Source organism: Silene latifolia, chromosome 9 (assembly GCF_048544455.1).
Source record: "Silene latifolia isolate original U9 population chromosome 9, ASM4854445v1, whole genome shotgun sequence".
NCBI classification, from domain to species: Eukaryota; Viridiplantae; Streptophyta; class Magnoliopsida; order Caryophyllales; family Caryophyllaceae; genus Silene; species Silene latifolia.
In genome coordinates, this window is record NC_133534.1 from 191,754,884 (window position 1) to 191,778,429 (window position 23,546).

A 23,546-nucleotide genomic window follows, 5' to 3' on the forward strand; every position below is an offset into this window, starting at 1 on the left:
CTCACATATTAGTAAGATATGTAATAGATACACTAAAATGCCTTGTAGTTACATAAAAAAGTCGTTAAATACATTAAATCTCCTCAGCAGTCATTTCCCTTATTTCATGTACATAGAACCTTATTTCATGCACATAGAACCTTATTTCATGAACATATACTCTTATTTCATGCCCATATAAAATTAACGCGTCCTTAGCCAACAATAATTAGTATCATAGTATAACCAACTGATTCAACTGAAGAACTTTTTAATGCACATAGAACCTTATTTCATGCACATAGAACCTTATTTCATGCACATATAATCTTATTTCATGCCCATATAAAATTAACGGGTCCTTAGCCAACAGTAATTAGTATCATAATATAACCAACTAATGCAACTGAAGAACTTTTTAATGTAGATAGAACCCTTATTTCATGCACATAGAACCTTATTTCATGCACATAAAACCTTATTTTATGCACATTTAACACATATATCATGCACATAGAGCCTTATTTCATGCATGCACAAGGTTGTTTAATGCACATATATTGTTTTTTCATGCATCTACAAGGCTACTTCATACACTGATAAGGCTATTGCACCCAAACCTTTTGCCATTCTTTTAGCACAAGAAGGAGTTCGGGGTTGGATTAGGTGGCCCGTGTCGCCTAATCCTAGAAACTAGCAATCCTATCAAATTGATTCATCAATTTGATTTGGAAGAACATATCTTGACCCGTGATCGGGATTCAAAATCGGTTGCATTGAAATTGCAGTTTGTGCCTTTTTTATGGCGAAAAAACATGTAGAAAAGATCCGCTTGTAAAGCGGAATCAAGGAGCAAAGAGCTTACAATATGCATTTCCCATCTTTTTCGTAGTTCTAAAAGCCGATTTCGACGAGAACACTAGCAATCATGATGACTTAGTTCACTTAGGGATATAAACCAGGCCTTTAAAAGTGGTCAAGTGTGGACGACATCGACCGAGGGAAGCATCCGAGTGCAAGTGACTATTTAATGATGGAGAAAATACCAGAAATCATAGCTTGGCTCGCTATAATTTCTTTGCGATAACCGCTATCACAAATATCGGCGGTGACAATGGACTGTAGAAACAAGAATCGATTGAGCATGGAGTAGCGAGAAAAATGCATTTTGAACAGATAGAAAACAGGACAACAGTATCTATCTAGTATCAACCTGGTATAGCCTTGCAAAAAAGTATTGGCGACGTCATCTTGGTGCAACCGGAGGGAAAACACTTGTCCGGAGTAAGTTAGCATAAGCGCAGAGTATACGACTACGGACATACTTATTTGGATAGACCTTACATAAAAGTGTCCTACATCAGCAAATAATGCTTCAGTCCCTCCAGCATTCAAATAGTTGTCATTAATAAGCTCAACAAACAGTTGAACGTGATTGAATATTCGCAATTGACCTGATCAAAACAGGATCATATCCCAATTGATACAACCAGATAAAAAAGTTGAACCCATAACCACCTAACACAAAATAGTTGGACCCATAAGTAATCCAGCCTGAAAGTGGAACAACAGACTCAAACATACCCTGAAATGACCCATCCTGATCAAATTAGACTGTTTTTATATGATCTTTAATTTCGTAAAACAATTTAATTACGCTTATAATGATTCATACAAAAACTATATATATATATATATATATATATATATATATATATATATATATATATATATATATATATATATATATATATATATATATATATATATATATAGAAGGGTTCTTATAAGGCCTTCATACCTTATAAGGCCCTAAGTCTTTATAAGAGCCCTTGGATGAAGGGATTGAAGGGATGAGATGAGGAGAGAGGGCGTGTTTTTTAGAGCAAAAAAAAAAGGAAAATGGTGATTGTGTGAGAGAGGGACCACTTTCACTTTGTTTATGTATCTTTGCGTCCATATCAAATCCCGCGGACAATAGCAATAAACAAAGCCTCCTATATCATTTTGCATGCTTCCCTCCTCTTTTCACCATTCAAAACATCTGAACAACCAAAAACCCTAAAAAAATCCTCTAAAAAACGATCCTAAATACTGTAAAAATACAATATCAATCATCAAAAAAATAAGAGAAATTTCAGCGCACATGTAAAACTACATCAGTGATCATCATCAAATAACTTTGTTGAAGAGAAATTAAATTCTCAGTGTTCATTAGAGAAACAAGCAGGAAATGACAGTCAGTGTTTGTGAAATGGATCATATGCAGATTGAAGTTGCCGTCAATGGTGAGTTGTTTACTTTCTTATTTGTGTCTAGGTTATTATTGTAGGTTGATGTTAATGGCAAAAAATGACAGGTTCTTATTTCATTTTGGTAGCTTGTTGTTGATGGCAAAAAATGATAGGAATTTTAAAGCTTGATAAAGTACGAATTATAACTTCAGTGGGTTTTAGTATAACTCTGAACCAAATATGTATAACTTCAGTAATACAGTGTCAACATGCAGTTCTATATTCATCGTGGGTTTTTGTAAAACTCTTTGACAATTTCCTGCAGATTCAAGTAACAGAGTAACTCAAACCCTAAATTGTGCGTAAAAACTCTTACTAAACAACCAATTTTGATATAGTTATTCATGTTATAGCTGAAGTTTATACATTCATTAAGTGAAGTTATAGGATGTGGACAATTGTACATTATATGCCTAGAGTTATACAGGCTGTGTCAAGAGTTATACATTGTATGATTAGAGTTATACAGATTGTGTATAGAGTTATCCATATATATGTACGAATTATACATTGTATGACTAGAGTTATACATTCTGGAACTACAGTAATACACTCTACAATGTATAACTCTAGGCATATAATGTATAACTCTTAGCATATACAGACTGTGTTTGGAGTTATACATTATATCCATAGAGTTATACATTATATGCGTACAGTTATACATTTTATGCGAAGAGTTATACATTGTGTTTGTAGAGTTATACATCGTATAACTAGAGTTAAACAGACTGTGCCTAGAGTTATACATTATATCCATAGAGTTATGCATTATAAACCTAGAGTTATACACAATGTATAACTCTATGAACAGTCATTGTGACTTAAATTAATAGATATAGATAATGTATAACTCTAGTCATGCGATGTATAACTCTAGATACACATTGTATGACTAGAGTTATACAGACTGTTCATAGAGTCATACATTAAATGCATAGAGTTATACGAGCTGTCTCTAGAGTTATACATTTTATGAATAGAATTATACAGACTGTGTCTAGAGTTATACATTGTATGATTAGAGTTATACACATTTTGGCTGGAGTTATACATTGTATGATTAGAGTTATACATTAAATGCCTGCAGTTACACATTCTGTGCCCAGAGTTATACATGTTATTTGCATGTGTTTTTCTCCGTCATTATTTTTTCTGTAATTATTATTCGCTTAGTTTTTATGTGTTTGATAGTAAAACAAATTAAATAAAATAAAACAATGAAGATGATGGAGAGGATAGTAAAATAAACCCACATTTAACATACATGAACTTAATTAATAGATATAGATACATAAACTTAATGCATTGCTAAAAATACAGTTCTTAGGTGTTCATATAGGGATGAATTCTCTTCTATGATATTCATCCTCTCCTCCTTTGCTATTTGGAGGTTTCGTTCCGCAGATGCGATATCATCTAATAGCTGCATTATCTGCTGCTCTGACAAGCCATTTTCTTTGGCGTCCTTGAGTGCGATCTGAGCGTCCTCAAGGTAGGTCCTGTACCTCATCTCAATGTCAAGCAACCGGCGTATGAAACTCTTGTTGTACTCGGTCATAATGCATGTATAACGAATGGCATCATTCATTGTTGTTGAAGGAAGTTTGGAGTTTATTATTAGGTTGTAACGATTTAGGGTTCTGAGTTTAGGGTGGAGATAGGGATATAATGAACTGGTTTTTTAGATAGTAGAATGAAGAGAATGAATTTATAATTAGTAATGTGTCCTTTGAGTTGTTTTTTAATTAATATGTTTGGGGTTTGATGCTTAAATTAATACGAATTTTGTTTAGGAAGTTGTGTCATATCCCTGCTTGAAATCTTATAACTGATACGTGCATTTTATATAGTCTTTTTGGCCTATTTTATGCACGTATTTCTATGCTTTTATCGTAGTTTTATACTACGAAATGCCCCGAATATGCTACTTTGGTGTATTTTGTCTTATTTGCAGGAATAAACCAGGAAGTAGCGAAATCAAGTCATTTACCGTCCATTTTGCATGCATTTGGAGGAAGAGATGATTTGGAGCGGGAAATATTGCTGTCTTGGGATGCGTGAAGGTGTTTCGGGCACTAAAAGGACAAGTCAAAGTCAAACTAGCGTGGATACGAGCTGCTGAAGTCAAGTTCCACTTGATCGAGTGATTTATCACTCGATCGAGTGGTTTTAGGTTGTATAATAAGTCGATCGAGGGGTTAGATTACTCGATCGACCAGTTCTTTTTGTGCATTACTCGATCGAGGACACTATTAGTCGATCGAGCAGGTTTTAGAGTTAACTTCACTCGATCGAGTGATATCACTGCTCGATCGAGTGGACTTTGCTACGGGTTGGGCTTTTTAGTTCAATTCCGTCATTAGGTTTAATCCTACTCCTATTTTCTTATAAATAGGAGTTAGGACGTCATTAGTTAATCATCCAACAATCCGGGAAGGATCACGTTACTCCTTTTCCCTTCCTTAAACACTGTTACTTTTTATTTCTTCCGGATCCCTTAATCTAGTAATTCCTCTTCCCTTTTCTTCTTCCCTTTTAATGTTTATTGTTATTATTTATTTTATTCTTGTTTCCCCCATTCCCATGCATAGCTAAATCCCCTAGTATGTTAGGATTAGGGAAGCCGTGGTAGCATGTTTTAACTGTATTAAATAGATTAGCCTTGCGGTAGGAATTGTATTAGGCAATTTAATTGTTATCCGGTCGAATGTATGCATGCAGGAGACCATAATTCTAGTTAACCCCGACCTAGATCGAAAGATTGGAAGGGAAGGCTTGCTTAATTACAATAGGGTATTATTAAAGAAGGGCGAAAGTTAAGTCTGTTTACACTCTAGGGCGGTTTAAGGACCGAAAGGTGACGACCATAGCTCTTCTTATCAATAGTCTAATCGCCTTAATATTCCCGATATAATAGATCTCGATAGCGCCACGGTGGACCGACTCTTAGCATACTTCTTTCTCTTTCTTGTTAATTCTTTTCCCTTGCCTTAGTTTCTAGTTTAGTGAATCAATTCAACCCCATTAGTGACATTAGACAGATAAATAGACAAATAGATAGTACACCGCCTCCCTGTGGAGATCGACCCTACTTGCCGCTGACTTCTGTTAGCAGTACTTAGGTAATTTATTTTTGGTGTAGAAACGACCGCATCAAATTTTGGCGCCGTTGCCGGGGAGGCAATCTATTTATTTATTTGTTTAATTTTATCTGTTTGTAGCCTCAGGGGATTTTTCCCTTGAGGTGTTTTTTTAATCTTTTGTTTAGTCTTTGTTTTGATAGGCCTTACGGGTACTACCTAGACAGTTCTAGGTGAAAGACAGTCAAAGGGAAGGCTTGAGTACCTTTGACCCATCACCGATGTCCCATTATATGGAACAGCCGGTGATCTGCTATGAGAGATGTGGTTCTGCTGAGCACAATGCAGCTGTAGTTGTGCCGCCACATCCGACCTATCAATGGCCACCGCAACGAGATTCCCCTGATATACAAGAAGAAGACATTGCGGAGCTGAAATTCTTGATGGAGGAACTTGCATTCCAAGTGCAAGAATATGTCTCGCGATTTGATGAGCTCGAGTCTGCAGTTGCTCAATTAGCGGTGAGATGGAGAGAGAAGAGATCGCATGAGTCGACATATTCGATGAGAATGCTTGTATCACAAATGCAAGAGAGTGATAGATATATGGATGCTCGAATCCTCGAACTCGGAGTCACAAATAGCTCGGTTAGCGGTGAGATGCAAGAAGAAGAGGTTTATCTTTGCCGAGAGCGATTTTTCTCGTAAGGAAACCGTATTGCCCAATGATGAGGATGACTTCTATGACTCGGACGACGAGTTTCTATCATATTTCATTGCCCCACACGAGGATTTCAGCGCTGTACAGGAGGAATCACTCGATCGAGTGACAATTATTGGTCGATCGAGTGACTTTCCAGAAGAACTTGCTCGACCGAGTGAAAATTCTACTCGATCGAGTGGCATGCAGGAGGATAGTTCTCGATCGAGTAATTCTGCCACTCGATCGAGTGTATTGCGGGAAGAGATTGGTCGATCGAGTAGTAATTCGGCTCGATCGACTGATTTGGTCATTGGGAGCTTTAATTCATCATTTGGGCTTGGTTTAGATGACGACTTTGATGATGACAACGGTTATGGTGAGTCTCCCTTATTCAAAGCCGAGCTGGATGCGCTTGAGGCTGAGATTTACGGGACGGATTCCACTGAGGGCGACAAAAGGACAGCTAAGTCGGTAATTACTCCTAGCACGGAAGAGGTAATGAATTCTTTTATCTATGATTCCGTCATTGAGAGTGATCAACCCGAGGTAGTAAACGGTAATTTTATTATTATTTGTAAATTGCCTCGTCTTATTCATGCTTCCTTTTTCAAAGCTATACCCCCTCATATGTGGACGCATAAATTAGCAATTTCTCACCATCCTTGTCATTTTAAAATTGTTAATCTAATTTGGAGCCCTAAATTATTGACAATTGCTCCCGCGCTCCTTTATTTGGTGGATAAATTTAGGAGCGCCCATAGGAAATTTGTTAGACTTAAATGTCTACATATCTTTATTTCCTACCTTGCTATTCCACTTTTGTGCTACTTATGCTTTTGTGTAGCACATGCGCAGATGTATGATTTGATCTTTGCGCGCTTTGAGCTGTTTTGATCGTGATTAATTAGAAGGCTCAAAGAAAAGGAGGTTTTGGGACTGTTGAAGCTAGCGCTACCCGGGAGGCAACCCGGAGATTTTATTTTGTTTTATTTCAATTTCAGTTATAATAAATGGTTTTATACCATAAACTATCTCAGTAAGCTTGTTTTTGTTAGTATGTGGGCTGTTTTAATTTCACTTTGCAGGAATTCATCGAGGACCAGTCGATCGAATAGTCATTCTACTCGATCGAGCACCTTAGCTGAGAGATCCTCTCGATCGAACAGACATTCCACTCGATCGACCCCCTGCAGAACTGAAACCACTCGATCGACTGGTGCACCATTCGATCGAGCAGCTTGAATGCCCATTTCACTCGATCGACTACTGTTCAACAGACATCGAGTGTTTTTGACTTGGATTAGCTTCCTGAGACGGTTTTCCGGGCCTTAGCAACCTCCCATGTTCATGGTCGGTTTGGGGAGGTCTCTTTATTCGCGCTATCTTGTAAGTTTTCCGCTTTTACTCTCTTTCTCCTTCAGTTTGCATTTCCTTTCCATGTTTTGGTACAATGGGGGCATTGTACGGTTTGGTTTGGGGAGGTTATGCATCCATATCTGTGTCTGCATGTTGTTTTTACTGCATTTCAGTTATCACATTTAATTTTCTGTTTGCATTGTTATCTATTTCATAAAAATTCAAAAAAATTCCATAAAAATTGAAAAATTGTTGAAAATTTCAAAAAGTCACGTTTATTTTAGCATATAGGTTGAGTCGGAACGGTAGATTTCAATGATGAAATTGCACTGCAACTGTCTTTTTGCTTAAGCCTTGCATTGAACTATTATCTTTTTAGCTTTGTCTTTTGCATGTCTACGAGTTAATGTTTAATTTAGCTGAACGAATAGACTTGACCTGAAATTTTGGCAACCTACTTATAATTTCTAAGATTTAGAGCCTTATAAGCTGGTGTCATTTGTGACCAGTTTCATGTAGGATTGTGAGTAGTTACTCCTTGCATAACATGTTCATCAATTTGCACATATATGAAATTCAATTGCTTTTTGCCGTCATACATTCGGGTTAGTGGTTGGTGTCACATGCAGGGAGGTGCTTACATTTTCCCTTTCTTTCATTTTTACCCATTTAACTCCACATTAGCCAAATTTGCCAGTTGACCCCTTAGCTACATCCAAATTTAGCCTGCCTTGTCAAGCTAGTTTAGATTGTTGTTTTGCGGTATATGTTTCATTGCATCAAATGTTGGCGCATAATCTGTTGATTCGGAGTTGGTATCTATGAAGAAAGGGAGGATGAGAAAAAAAACGTGAAAAAGAATGAAAGGAAAAAGAAAAAAATGACGTGAAAAAAGAAAAAAAAGAATTCGAAAAAAAAGAAGAAACCGAAAGAAATGAAAAATGAAAAAAAATAGAAAAAGAAAAGAAAAGAGAAAAAGATATTGTTTGGTTGACGGTTTCTGCTCCTATGTTCTATCTTGTATTATTTGAGGAGTGTTTGCAGTTGGGTTTGGTGAGATTTTGTGCCAAATGAAGGGCATGTGCTTAATCCATAATTGCTTAAGAATCGGATGTTGATATATGGTTTTGTTTAGGTACTAGCTTGATCACCTATACCTCCACATTCCCATACATGTTTTGCCTTTTCTTACCCATTACCTCACTTTACCATATCTTTGTAAGCCCTCGGCTGTGACAGGACCTCGTTTGGTTGGAATGTATGTTGGGTAGCTAGAATTGTCTATCATATTAGTTGCATGCATGTTATGTGGGTCGTAGTTTAGGTGAGCGACTATTTTTCTTTCTCTCTTATACATATATGTTCACCCTTTGCTTCATGAGAGAAAGAGTGACCCGTGAGAGTCCATTATTAAAGGTCTTGCAAGGTCGACGGTTCAGCTTTATTATAACATCCTATAACTCGTTTGCATTTGACTGTTAGCTATAAGTGTTAGTTTGCTTGCATTAAATTGGCTTAAGCGGGCATTTGTAGCTAGCTCTGAGTTATTTTTCCGTTCCATTAGCATATAGTTTTGAGTTTACTCGGGGACGAGTAAAGGTTTGGTTTGGGGAGATTTGATACGTGCATTTTATATAGTCTTTTTGGCCTATTTTATGCACGTATTTCTATGCTTTTATCGTAGTTTTATACTACGAAATGCCCCGAATATGCTACTTTGGTGTATTTTGTCTTATTTGCAGGAATAAACCAGGAAGTAGCGAAATCAAGTCATTTACCGTCCATTTTGCATGCATTTGGAGGAAGAGATGATTTGGAGCGGGAAATATTGCTGTCTTGGGATGCGTGAAGGTGTTTCGGGCACTAAAAGGACAAGTCAAAGTCAAACTAGCGTGGATACGAGCTGCTGAAGTCAAGTTCCACTTGATCGAGTGATTTATCACTCGATCGAGTGGTTTTAGGTTGTATAATAAGTCGATCGAGGGGTTAGATTACTCGATCGACCAGTTCTTTTTGTGCATTACTCGATCGAGGACACTATTAGTCGATCGAGCAGGTTTTAGAGTTAACTTCACTCGATCGAGTGATATCACTGCTCGATCGAGTGGACTTTGCTACGGGTTGGGCTTTTTAGTTCAATTCCGTCATTAGGTTTAATCCTACTCCAATTTTCTTATAAATAGGAGTTAGGACGTCATTAGTTAATCATCCAACAATCCGGGAAGGATCACGTTACTCCTTTTCCCTTCCTTAAACACTGTTACTTTTTATTTCTTCCGGATCCCTTAATCTAGTAATTCCTCTTCCCTTTTCTTCTTCCCTTTTAATGTTTATTGTTATTATTTATTTTATTCTTGTTTCCCCCATTCCCATGCATAGCTAAATCCCCTAGTATGTTAGGATTAGGGAAGCCGTGGTAGCATGTTTTAACTGTATTAAATAGATTAGCCTTGCGGTAGGAATTGTATTAGGCAATTTAATTGTTATCCGGTCGAATGTATGCATGCAGGAGACCATAATTCTAGTTAACCCCGACCTAGATCGAAAGATTGGAAGGGAAGGCTTGCTTAATTACAATAGGGTATTGCAGTAAGGGCGAAAGTTAAGCTGTTTACACTCTAGGGCGGTTTAAGGACCGAAAGGTGACGACCATAGCTCTTCTTATCAATAGTCTAATCGCCTTAATATTCCTGATATAATAGATCTAATAGCTGCCACGGTGGACCGACTCTTAGCATACTTCTTTCTCTTACTGTTAATTCTTTTCCCTTGCCTTAGTTTCTAGTTTAGCTGAATCAATTCAACCCCATTAGTGACATTAGACAGATAAATAGACAAATAGATAGTACACCGCCTCCCTGTGGAGATCGACCCTACTTGCCGCTGACTTCTGTTAGCAGTACTTAGGTAATTTATTTTTGGTGTAGAAACGACCGCATCAATAACCCTTCGCATTCCATATATTGTACTGTTTCATTAAATGTATAACTCTTAGAATGCAAAGTATGCCTAGAGTTATGCATTATATACCTAGAGTTATACATTATTTGCTAAGAGTTATACATTGTGTAGAATGAGTTATACATCTTACAGTCTCTGCCTAGAGTTATACATTGTGTAGCCAGAGTTATACATCATATGACTAGAGTTATACATTGTGACTAGAGTTATACATTGAATGACTAGAATTATGAATACTGTGACTAGAGTTATACATTATTTGACTAGAGTTTTACATTCTGTGACCAGAGTTATACAAACTGTGACTAGAGTTATACATTGTATGACTAGAGTTATACGTTGTGTAGCTAGAGTTATACATTATTTGACTAGAGTTTTACATTCTGTGACCAGAGTTATACAGTGTGACTAGGGTTATACATTAAATGACTAAAGTTATACAAACTGTGACTAGGGTTATACATTAAATGACTAGAGTTATACAAACTGTGACTAGAGTTATACATTGTATGACTAGAGTTATACAAACTGTGACTAGAGTTATACATTGTATGAGTAGAGTTATACATTGAATGACTAGAATTATGAATACTGTGACTAGAGTTATACATTGTTTGACTAGAGTTTTACATTCTGTGACCAGAGTTATACAGTGTGACTAGGGTTATACATTAAATGACTAGAGTTATACAAACTGTGACTAGAGTTATACATTGTATGACTAGAGTTATACACTGTGACTAGAGTTATACATTGTATGAGTAGAGTTATACGTTATCTGACTACAGTTATACATTCTGTGCCCAGAGTTATACCGTATGTGCATAGAGTTATACAGTATATGCGTTGAGTTATGTATTTCTTAATCATTTCATGGATGATTGATTCTCTTTCGATGGTCGCAAGGCGTGAAACCGAGTATTGTAAGCATTTGGCAGCAGAGTTTACACCGTGTGTAGGGCAACAATTTTTTGAAATCGACGAGGCAGTGACATTCTATAAAGTTTATGCATTGGCAACCGGGTTTGATGTTCGGAAGTACTCGATGAAAAAATGGCGTGACGGTGAAATCAGTCAAAGTTTTGGTTTGCAACAGAGAGGGATTCACATATGTCCCAAAAGGAGAGGCGGTAATTAAAAAAAATGAGACCGGGATTAGGGAAGAAGAAATGCAATGGGGAAAAATAATCTGCGAACCGGAGGAAATATACGATCAAGAGGGTAGGGTGTAAAGCACATGTCAGGCTATTTATGAAGAATGGATTACTAGTAATTGACCGATTCCACATGGGGCATAATCACGAGCTTGTATCGAGTGAGGATCGTCAGTTTCAGAAGATGACGCGGAACATAGAAGATTTTCACAAGTACTTGATAATGTACAACTCCAGGGTTAGTTTACTATTAAACAAACATCCACTAATTAAATGGCAAACTTCTAAAGTTATTCACCGAGATGATAAAGTTATGTAAACCTAAAAGTTATAAATAATAAGAAGTTAGAAGAATAGCTGAAAGGGTTAAAGTTGAGGAATTCTTGGTTATTATTCAGCACTGATAAGGATTTGTTGTCCACTGCAGTTGAGGATAGGAGCAACAAGGACGTACAACATGTGTAAGGAGTTCGTAAACGGGTTCGAGAACATTGGTGCATCTTAATGATTTTAAGAACTTCCACCGAGATGTGAAGTGCTTCATCCATAACCGGGACGGTCAATTGTTCATTGACCGGTTCAAGAGTATGGCACAAAATAGGCAGGGGTTTTACTTTGATTATGAAGTTGATAAGGATAATGACCTTGAAGCGCAATATGGGCCGACAATACCGCTAGAAGGAACTACTCCGTTTTTGGAGATGCAGTGTCGTACGACCCAACGTACTCAACAAACAAGTACGATATGATTTTCACGCCATTCACTGGCATAGATCACCATAAGCGGTCAGTGACATTCTGTGGGGCATTGATTGCCCATGAAGACCATGAATCCTTCCAGTGGGTTTTCAACAGGTTTCTGAATGCTATGGGAGGAAAGGAACCCAAGTACATTATCACGGATCGTTGTCCAGGGCATTATTAAGGCCGTACCCCTTGCTTTCAAGAGTGCACGCCACCGATTTTGCATGTGGCATATAATGAACAAGGTGCCATCAAAGGTCGGGGTGACAAGGGAGGATTATAAGGAGTTCATTCAGAAATTGAACAACATTATATGGGACGACAACATCGAAAGGCACGACTTTGACGCTAGGTGGGCGAAATAATGGAAGCGCATGGTCTTGTGAACGAAGACCGGTTTCTGAAGCGTATGATAAAAGGAGCCAATGGGTGATGGCACATTGCAGGGACTTGAACATGGGTGGCGTAATGAGGACAACCCGGAGATCGAGAGCACTAATAGTTTTTAAGAAGTTCGAGCAGAAGTCAGGTACATTAGTGGAGTTTTGGATGCGTTTTGAAAGCGCTATGGACCATCAACGGCATACGCAGAAGAGACTTGACCATGAAAACCGACACTCAACACCGGCAATGGGGACGCATTTACCCATAGAGGAATATGCGTCGGATGTTTATACCCGTGAGGTTTTCAAGGAATTCCAACTAGAGGTCATTTGCTCAATCGATACATGTAAGAGTGTCGGCTATATCTTTGAAGTCGATGGAGTTGAAGTGACTGTCGTAAAGGATTCAATCGACGAAGAAAAGTTTCAACGTAGAGTACAACCAGGTAACAACATTTTGGCATCAACTTTATGTAGTAGTTGGCTGAAGTTGCTAGATATAGTGCCAAAGTTACATTGTCTGAACATAGAAGTTATACAATTGTTCGTGAACTGCAGATTATCTGTCAGATAATCGCAGATTATCTGTTTGTATAACTCTACCTTCGAATAACATTAGAAATTCAATTTTTCAATGAATGTTGTCATTTGTAGTATAACTCGATTACATTTTGAATAACTTTAGCTTTCGAATGTATAACTCTTGTTGCCATATGTATAACTCTACTTTCAGAATAACATTACAACTTATTCAATTTTTCACCGAATCATGACTATTTGTAGTATAACTCGATTAGAGTTTGAATAATCGTAGCTTTAGAATGTATAACTCGTGTTGCCATATGTATAACTCTGCGTGATAATGTTTAACTCTTATTATTATATGTATAAGACTACTAATGTATAATTTTATTGATTACGGGGACACAGGCTACACAAAGTGCGGTTGTATGATGTTTGAAAGGATGGGATTTTCGTGTCGACATATAGTCCGGATTTTGTCGGCTAACGGCATGAAGACAATTCCAATTGATTACGTTTCTACAAGATGGAAAAAGGATGCATTGCAATTGATTATCGAGAATGTGATGGTGTACAAATGGAAACAAATAGTAGCGCTGATGCAAAAGAAGTTGCGATGGTGAAGTTGTGGTCGGAAGTTCATGCAACCATTGGTTTACTTCGTGGCGCGAGTGAGACTGAAGTTGTGAACTTAAGCTCGTTAATTAGAGAGTTCAAGGAGAAACTTTTACCGTACAAGAAGGATTTAACAAAGCAACAGGAATTTGAGCAACTCCTTGGTTGCCCCGCCGATGTGACGAGGTAACAATACTTCCACCAAAACAATCGAAAAACAAAGGCAGCGGTAAAAGAATGGTGTCAGCTAAGGCTAAAGCCATTGCCTTGGCTTCTAAGCCAAAGCGCATGTGTAATAATTGTAAACAAATGGCACACCACGATAAACGGAATCGCCCTAACCCATTCTCTCGAGCATCCACCGTCTTCACCAAAGATCGAAGGAGTAGAAGAAGAAGAAGAGGAAGAGGAAGAAGAAGAAGAAGAAGAAGAAGAAGAAGAAGAAGAAGAAGAAGAAGAAGAAGAAGAAGAAGACGAAGACGACGAAGAAGAAGAATAGAGAAACTTAACATGTTGTAGTAGTAGGCAGTAGAAAAATACCCCCGTCTCAACAAATTATTTACAATCTTTTTTTCTTTAAAAGGTAAAAATCGGTGAGACGGAGCGGGAATTTAATAGCTAGCTTTTGTCTATTTTGAAGGGGATTGCACCTTCCGAATGTATAACTTCGTAATATGGTGTGTGAAATTTATGAACTAATGTTGTACAACTCTTTTACATTATTTTGATGACTTCTGTTCATGGCAACATATTCAATATTTAAAAGTGGCTTTAAGAAGGAATTATAATTTCAGTGGCTTTAAGTACAACTCTTACCCATATATGGATAAATGTACTTCACAGAGTGTATAACTCTTGTTCAAAATTTGTATAACTCTTGTTATTTTTTGCAAAACTCATAACTGTCTAATAAAATTTGCCTTTAAATAACTGCAGTCATATGTTGTATAACTCTTGTACACAGTTTGTATAACTCTTGATGTTTTTGGTATAACTCTTAGCTGTCTAATAAATGTTGTATAACTCCTGCACATAATTTGTACAACTTTACTTCACAGAGTGTATAACTCTAACACTTATCTGTAAAACTTGGATTTTATTTATGACTGACCAAGATGATATAGTAACAATCTATTCCAACAAGTTGTCTAATTTGTTAAGGAGTTTCTTGACCACATTCTAGAGTTGCAAAAAAAAAGAATACAGATTCAAAGGGATCCATTCTATTTTTTCGCAGGTTTTTTATCTCTTCTCCGCGCTGCTCTCCGTCTGTTTTCTACTACCTTCAGGATCTGTAATTTCTCGCCAATGAAACCATTGACCTTGGTCAGAACTCCTTCCCTGATGATGTTCATGTCGCCTAGAGAAGCGTCACGCTAAATGGATCACCAAATATCGACGGTTCACCTTCCTCTCGAGATCAACGTGACCAAAATGTCACCCTCGTACATTAACATGTGCATCATGCGAACAAGCCGGACTCGGTGTCGTTTATCGTTTGCGGATGCCAGGCAAACGGGATCGACGGAATCGAACGACGGTATGTCTTTCGCTCTCGCTCTTCGCATCGTCCCTAGCCTCCACGTAGTCGCTCATGAGGCTACCGCGAGAGACAAGAACGTCAAAAAGTGAGATTTGTGAAAGCGGTGAGAACACTTTTTTGTTGAACATAATTACAATTTAATTCCACTTACAATAACGTGACATGCTCCGCATATCTCCGATTGCCGCGGACTTGAATAGTACTTACTGTCCAGGAGATCAATCGTCCTAGAATTAAAGTTGATACACACACATGCATAATGCGCTTCAATCTTAATGGGTACAAAGATTAAATCAGCCTTCAAGCTGAAATCTTTGCCACGATCGATTCGGGAAGACGTCCCACGTATGGTACAGCATCTCGGTGTCCGGTGTTTGTTGGACAGGATTTCGTACAAGGCTCAAGATTATTTCCTGTTCAAGTAGCAGTATATGATTGAGGATACCAGTGGAGTTATAGGGGTTGTGCATTGGAGTTTCACACTAACTCTTACAGAATAATGAAGAATGGCTAAGTATATACTGGTTGTTAATAACTTCTCAAGACAAAATGATTAACTCCAGGGAGGGTATGTATAACTTTATACTTACTTTCCACTGTGACAGTTTTAAAGAGGGTATGTGCAACTCTTATAACATATTAAAGGATTGATTAGGACCATACCATATGACGGATACCGAAGAAAGACGAACGAAACATCGCGCAATCCTCTGCCTCCAATCGATTAAGCAACAAGGACCAACACTCAATAACTTTTTCATCCATTGGCGTCTCAGGGAGCATAGACAACATTTCCAACCTATTAAGTGTTCCGTGCCGGCCGTAACTCACAAGTGGTTCACTGTAGTTCAGACAGCAGGTGTTAATCAGGCTATGACGTATACTAAATGGGAAGGTAACTGCTATTAAAATGACTCGCATAACTTCATCGATGAAACGTATAAAGCATAGTTTAGGAATGAGTAACTCCATTAACGATATATATAACTTCAGTGATGATACATATAACTCCATGTATTACTCTAGGTATAACTCCAGTCCTCTAATGTATAACTCCAAACTATAAATTGAACAACTCTGAGCATATTATGTATAACTCTACGCAACAAAGGGTAGAATTCCAGTATGGAATTGTCTCTATATTGATAAAACTTAATATGATAAAACATTAGGATTTTAGCACAGCTTACGTAAGTGGAAATTTGTAGTCATCAAGGAAAACGTAATCAGCCACTTGTTTGCGATACACGGGATATCCCTAGTTAATGCCTTGTTCATCTTCAGAATCTTGGCGACCACGGTAAGGTTGGCGTCTAGTTCTCCGCAATATTTGGTGCAACCAAGGCCATCGCCCTTACCCCGGGAGCGGCTATTAACAGCTGAGAGGGCCCGACTGGACGGCGTCCGGCCCAGGGCTACTTTGGAAGGTGGAGTCTGGAAGGTTGAACTGACCTTAGAGCAAGGTCGTTTAGCAGAAGTGTTCAATCCGGCGTCTCCAACACCTCTCTTCCTTCCACTTGTGTTGCCGGCTGTCCTCTGTTTATCACGCACCTCCTCCAATTCACGGTCTTTAAGCTCCTTAAAAGCTGATACCCTGGATAACACTTCTTCCCTGTCCAAGTTAATGTCACTGAGGACAAGGGTTGCAGCAATTTTCGCTCGCATGAGGTCATTACTTTCCTCAGTCCCTAGGGTACAATCGAATGGCTCTCCACGGTACAGCAACATATGGACCATGACGTACAGACCACAGTCATTGGCAGTATGTCCGGCTCCCTGCCAGTTGAATTTAACGTTGACAAAAGGGAACCCTTCAACTTTCTTGCCTTTGTCGAGCCCTTTGTAGGCCATATACTTTCCCATTGCATCAGCCTGGCGGAAGTTAGGCAAGGCGTTTAAAAGGGGAAGACGTAATAACAAAACAAATGGAGCTGATAATTAATCTAGTCACCAGTTTTATAAGTCTTACGATGAATACGCGCAATCCCTCCGTATGGTAATGTCGGAAGATCGTCCTCGTAAGAACGATTATCAAGGTACTCGATCTGCTCGGACAGAAAATTTATGCAAATGCAAGAGTAATGATCTTTATCACCACCACACACGGGACGAATACCTACAAACATGCACCAAAAATCTAAGAGTTTTGAAACATAAATAGCAGATTAGAGGCATACATATTGTGCGTAGTTGGAGTTATACAGTCTGTGCCCAGAGTTATACATTATATGTGTAGAGTTGTACATTCAATTTCTAGAGTTATACAGTATATTCTTGCAGTTGTACATTATGTGCACTAAGCGGATGCCGATTATACATTATATCGTATATGCTTACAGTTGTACTTTATGTGCAGTGAGTTATACATCCTATGGTTAAAGTTATACATTATATGTCTAGAGTTATGGAGTGAAATTAGCCACTCATCAAAACTCTAAGCATATACTGTATAACTCTAGACAAATAATGTATAACTTCAGCCCTAGAACGTATAACTCTAGTAATTCTGAAAACTACAGTTATATATTGTATAACTCATGCCATAGGATGTATAACTCTAGCCATAAACTCTATAACTGTAAGCATATACAGTGTAGTGTATAACTCCAGGTATTACTCTAGGTAAAACTCCATGCCTAACTCTAAAGCATATATTGTACAACTCTAAGCATATACTGTTAAACTCTACGAAAATAATGAATAATTCCAGTATGTAAATGACTCTATATTGATATCTGAGCTCACCATATCGGAGTCCAGTTGGAATGGACTAGGACACGACTCTTGCCACATGTCCCACGAGTAACAAAAGCCTTCAGAATGATCAACAACCAAGTTTTTCTTCCTGCCTTGCCAAATTTCAATTGCTAGGTCCTATAAAAATGATAGACGGGGGTTGGCAGCTTGTATCATAAGTTACGTACAGTTTGTCACAAAATAACTTGCGGAGTTCGAGCACACTTACAGCGTGAGCTAGGCCAAAGAAACAGCGCGAACTTGAAACAGCTGCGGTGTTCGCGTGCGTGTTTGATTGAGTAGTACAGACCAAAGAGATCGATGACATTACCTTAACTGTTTCCGGGCATCAACGATCGGAGATCAATACGCGTTATGCAGTTTGGACAGGGATATGTGACCAATTGTTCCCTACAAAGGATTAGCAAAATTGAGACACACAGCAAGGGAATGGATTCATGCCCTGTTTGGCTGTCGTATTGAAATATAGGTCAAACTTATCTTTTACTTACGATTCTTTATGGTCGTGGAATTCATCAAAGACATAATCCATTACATCCTTCCTCACCCTGAACACCGTCCTGAAACGTTCCTTGTTAAATCGCAACCACTGTGAGCATACGTGCTGGTCAGGTTCGGGTGCCCCGCAATCCCGAGAGCAACCTAGGTTCTCGTGTACAATGTCCATACACGGAAGGGGGCGTTGAATGCGAAGAAGAACGGATGGTGGATCATGTCACATCGCGGCACATAAATAGGGGTGGGAGTGGCGCAACAGGCTCAACCCTAGCATCTCTAATTTCAACTACCAAACCTTCTTTGGCAGCACCAATCGTTCGCTCCTCAACCCCAGCAAATGCCTCATTCACATCTGCCGTGCTCATGAAAGTCGAGGGATTTCATTTCCAAAGACATTCCGTTGAAGGATTCCCCGGGGTGATCTCCACACCGACGCCAACATCTACGTTTACACCCCCATTGTTAGAATGTTGTTCAACATTCTCAATTACATCCTTTTTAACAGTGGCCTGAATGAGAAATAACAAAATTAAACACCAAACGTATAACTCTGGCCATAAAATGTATAACTGTAAGCATAGAATGTATAACTATACTGTATAACTCTAGATATACCTCCAGCTATCTAATGTATAACTCCAAAGCATATATTCTATAACTCTAGTCATATACTGTATAACTGTAGTCATATACTGGTTAACAGTGGCATGAATGAAAAATAACAAAATTAAACACCAAACGTATAACTCTGCCCATAAAATGTATAACTGTGAGCATAGAATGTATAACTCTGACCATAAAATGTATAACTGTATACACTATAATGTATAACTATACTGTATAACTCTAGATATACCTCCAGCTATCTAATGTATAACTCCAAAGCATATATTGTATAACTCTAGTCATATACAGTATAACTGTAGTCATATACTGGTAAAGAGTTGTACCAACCGGCCGTTGCAGTGGCACTACAGTTAGAAGGCTTCAACATAAGTTTCAACAAGGTTATACTTGATCAACTTAGAGTTATACACGACCAACAAACAAAAAAAAAACGATTGTATAAAAAGTATTTATCGCAAATTAACAAACTTACCTCGCCACCAGGACCACTCCCGTACGCTGGAAGTCCACGTGCAGCTTCCTTCATTTCAGCAGTAGAAAACAGACACTCCATCAATTCTTGTGTGTCCAAACCCAATTCTGGGACCGTAGATTTTTCCATCACCATATCTGGCGGTTGATTGTCTGACAATCTTTCAACATTTTCTGGCAATCCCTCCCCATGAACTTGCTGATGCACCTCATCACCTACCACGGGCCGAGATTCAGCATTCTCTGACCGTCCGTCAGCTTGGCCTACAATGTCTGCTGCTCTTTCATGGTCAGTGTCTGCCAATCTTCCAACATTTTCAGCATTTTCATTCAATCCGTCCCCATGAACATGCTCATGCCCCTCATCACCTTCCGCAGGCGAGCCTCATCGTTCTTTGACGGTCCGAGACATTGGTCAATTTCCTCCTCGGAGTAACTCGCCTCCAACAACATTTCTCTGACAGATGGGACGAGGGTGCACACAACCTGATCCTCTAACCCTGGGCTAGCAGGTGACACCGGCTTAGAAACGACTGTATCACCTCCCACTTCCTCCATAATCTTTGACCATGAAACTGCAACCGATTTCGTTGGCGTGTCGCCTTTGACGGACTCTCGACGCGGCTCAACACAGGGGTTACCACCCCATCCACCCCCATCATTGCCGAGACTCTCAAGAACTTCACTGATTTGACGCGTAGATGCATCGATTCCGACAGATTTTTTTGGATGCTCGGTAACTACCTCTCCAAATGCAGGGGCGTTACCCACAGAAACCTTCAGCCTTTCTGCAATCTGTTCAGCTTCAGCGACGTACTTTTGAATCTTTTCACCCTCAAAGAATTATTGAGAGGCCTGACTAGCATTTAGGCCCGTCGGATCACTATTTACAGCTTTGATCCGTGCGGTTGCATCTGCGTACCATGAATAGAACACAATAGCGTTCCTTTGCATTTGCAGATAAAGCTCGTGAGTACCCTGCATCCAAGAAGTACAGTAAGTTAGTTATATTATAATAGATGGGTACGTTCAGCTGAAACAGAATCCATCTGCAGAAATATATAATAGTTTGCACTTACATCGACAGCCCTAGCTTTCAATTCCTGGTCATCCTCGACCCTATTTGGTAGTTCTATCTCGAATGAACTTCTTCTCAGAAGTTGGGCAGGGTTGAGGGGGTTGGGGGGCTGTTAGCAACAGTAGTTTGGGTTCACGCGGGTCGCTGAGGCTGCTACTGTCCACACGCCTTCCATAAGAGGGGTCTTGAAGGCACCTCGGATACCTGGTCTTAGACAAGGTTAAAGTACCCAATCCCCTTGACCCACCTCAAATTTTACCCTCTCTACAAGCGAAGCTTCATCCCAATGTTTAATCAAAGGAAGTTCATGATTACAAGGCTTACCCCGTAATCATATCGAAAGTAGCTTATCATGAGGAAGGGGATACACCCATTCAAAATTGTTACCCCCTTTTTAAAGTCCGACCCGCTTTCACCGTCATGTCCAAAATATAAGAGCACCCCAGTCAAAATGCGGGATGGCTTTAGGATCTTCTCTGACCATTAACAGCTTCCAATCTATCCCATTGTTTGGGGTGGGTGCGAGGAATGAAGACATACAGAACAAAACAAATAGCCAGCAAAATTGATCGTCCGCCTCCTCGTACTCCTGAAGTTGCTTGTGAACTTTCCCTAAGGGTATTGCACTATTCCCTTTGGCCACCCCGTACGCTTCCCGCCATTTGTCCTTGACTCCTTATTCTCGGGGTCGGTGGACCCCTTCGCGAGCTCACAGCACCAAAGGGAGAGGGTTGGGTCCGAAAGGTAACAAGAAAGATCATGCACGTCATGCTTATCGATCATAAACTCCTTCTTCCGCGAAGCCCCGAACACATATGAGTTGTCGAGAAGGATTCCAAGAACAGCGAACGTGTGCAAGTGGGAAGTCGCTAATCTTGAGCTCAAAAAGGCCACCAAACCCAATTTTCTTAACAACGGACACCTGATCCTCATTAAGCTTTTCAATGAGAGAAACAAGTCTTTGAGGTCGACATGAAACCGTGATATCATGCACCCTCTTTACCCTTGGCTTGGCCTCAACCATCTGGGGAAAAGCAAAGACAACACACAAAATTATACTGATCGTAGTTGCAATTATAGATATTTGGAACAAAGAAATAGACATCTTTGTGAAATTAAAGTAATACAATAGATAGTCGAGTTATACAAAAGATAAGTAAAGTTATACATTTCGATAATAGAGTTAATCGAAAATATCAAGAGTTATACATTCGACAAAGAAAAGTTATTCAAAATGTAATCGAGTTATACAACAAATGACAACAGTTATAAAAAGCTCAAACTTTGAACCTGGGAATCGCTCCTTCTCAAGACTTGGTGCATCATCCATCTCAGTAGCTGACAAATAAAAAGGGATTCAGATTATATAATGTGTAAAATTATATGTGTAACTCGAGCCATTAATGTATAACTCTATTATTAAAATGTATAACTCTAGCAATAGAATGTATAACTCTGGCCATGTAATGTATAACTCTAGTAATAGAATGTCTAACTCTGGCCATACATTGTATAACTCCAGTTATACATTATGACAGCAGAAGTGATCATGGACTGATGGACAAACAGTGTAGCATGCATGGGTTAGTGGGTAAGAGGAGAGAGGTAAATCAAAAATATTAGTTTAATGGGGTTTAGTGGGGTTTGACTGCGAAATCTTGGCCATTGGTTTGATTCATCCAACGGTCCACATTAAGACTTATGGACTTATTATATATAAGGACCTTAGTTGATCCTTCCTCTATATATATATATATATATATATATATATATATATATATTACATTCAGCCATACTAGTACCATAACATTCATAAGGCTATCATATTGATGTATAAAATCAGACGACAACCTCGCATAAAAAATTTCAAAATACCAGATTATCAAATAGCTCAGAGAATGTGATTACTAATAGGCGTGGTGTGGAAGACTTGCGGCCAATGTTTGTAATATATTGGGTATCAAAATGACACATTACAACTATGGTTTTATATAACACTAATTTGAGTCATTTGACCACTATTATAAAATTAAATAATTCTAATAGTGGACTAATGCAACAAACCAGGACAAGTTTTATATAGTAGTTTATAGCATAAAGAGCACATCTTGCATCTGAAGACCATTATTATGTGCACTTAATTAAAAGCTTTGGTGATATATTTTTTTAATCACGCTTCCAACTTGCATCCGTGTAGAGAAAAAGCATTTACTCTTGTTTAGATAAATCAACAAAACTAATGAAGAATACAAAAAATCTGTTTTTGAATTACTATTTGATGCCTCGGCTGATAAAAATGCAAGAAAAATTCATCTTCGAAACTCCCAATTAAGAAATCAGCAAAAAAAATATATGATAAAACACAATTACTTTAGATAAGTTACAACCGCACAATAACAATTAATTAGTTATATACGAGAATGGAGATCTAACAAATAATAGTAAGTTTCAACAGAAAGTATAGAAATAAAATGATATCTAATTGATGAATTGAGAATTTGAAGAAACCTAATTGATTAATCAAAATTTAGGGTTTGATCAATTCAAGGTACACTTTTAATTTAATTTCTACATATGATTGTATACTAACACTATTATTTTCGTAAATCAGAGGAAAAATAACTTCAAACTCACCTCCTGAAGGAATAACACTGGTGACGACACAAAAATTGCGATGTCAACGTGGTGGAATCGAAGATGAGTAATTTTTGAGAAATGAGAGAAAACGGTGAGATTGAAAAGAAAAAAAAGGAGGATAGAGAAATAGGTAGTTGGAATT